The sequence below is a fragment of the Garra rufa genome, chromosome 18 (assembly GCF_049309525.1).
Source record: "Garra rufa chromosome 18, GarRuf1.0, whole genome shotgun sequence".
NCBI classification, from domain to species: Eukaryota; Metazoa; Chordata; class Actinopteri; order Cypriniformes; family Cyprinidae; genus Garra; species Garra rufa.
This window is the reverse complement of record NC_133378.1, coordinates 42,612,645-42,614,143: the sequence shown is the minus strand read 5'-3', so window position 1 is coordinate 42,614,143 and position 1,499 is coordinate 42,612,645.

Genomic DNA, 1,499 nt, shown 5'->3' with positions numbered 1-1,499 from the left:
CTACACTCCTTCCAGAAGACTGAGATCCTCTAGTGAAAGACGCCTCATTGTACCACCACAGAGAGGTATCAAATCACTGTCCAGAACATTCTCGTTCAACGTTCCTGCCTGGTGGAATGATCTTCCCACCCCTATCCGGAATGCAGACTCCTTAACAGCTTTCAAACGACTGCTGAAAACCCATCTTTTTCGACACTATCTGACTCAATAAAAAAAAAAAAAAAAAAATCCTCCCTTCTAGCCTGTTTTTCCTCTCTTTCTTGATCTTCTCCTTCTAGCCTGCACTCTTCTAACAACGCCTGATATATGGTATTTTTGAACACTTCCTATGTTGATCTGCCTCCTTAGGATGAATCACTTGTTGTATTCCCAATTGTAAGTCGCTTTGGATAAAAGCGTCGGCTAAATGAATAAATGTAAATGTAAATGTAGTCAAATTATAGTAAATTATAAAATAAATAAGTCCAATTGAAAAAAAAGTGATTTTAAAATCAAAATCAAACGCTTGCTGATAATTCCTTTATTACTAACTAAATATTAAAGTTAACCTTTTTTAATAAGATCAATATTAAACATGACAAATTCAACTTAATGAATTCGAAACAAAAAATAAAAACACTAACTAAAAATTAATGTAGCCATTAACTGTCCAATTAGACAATAAGCAATTTTAAAATAAAACAATTTAACACTTGGTATTAATTAAACAAAAAAGTCAAATTAAAGTAAATTATAAGTCCAACTGAAACAAAGTGATTTTAAAATGAATGCTTACTGATAATTCCTTTATTACTAACTAAATATTAAATAGTTTTGAAGCTTTTTTTAAAAAATAAGATCAAAAAAGAATCAAAAAGGATTCAAAAAAAAAAACACTAACTAAAGATTAATTCAACCATTAAATGTCCAATTGAAAAAATAAGCAATTTTAAAATAAAATAAATTGCTATAAATTAAACATAAAAGTAAATAAGTGATTTTAAAATTAAACGCTTACTGATAAATCCCATATTACTTACTAAATATTAAATAGTTAACTTTTTAAATTAATTTAACCATTAAATGTCCAATTGAAAAAAAATTGTACACAAAAAAATTACACAAAATAGTCAAATTAAAGTAAATTATAAGTCCAACTGAAACAAAGTGATTTTAAAACGAATGCTTAATGATAATTCCTTTATTACTAACTAAATATTAAATAGTTTAAGCTTTTTTTAAAAAATAAGATCAAAAAAGAATCAAAAAGGATTCAAAAAAAAAAAAAAAAACCACTAACTAAAGATTAATTCAACCATTAAATGTCCAATTGAAAAAATAAGCAATTTTAAAATAAAATAAATTGCTATAAATTAAACATAAAAGTAAATAAGTGATTTTAAAATTAAACACTTACTGATAATTACTTACTAAATGTTAAAGAGTTAAAGAGTTTTTTGCAGTGTGATTTTTGAACTGCTATTCAAGACATTTAAATGTATAAATCAAATGTACTTTAT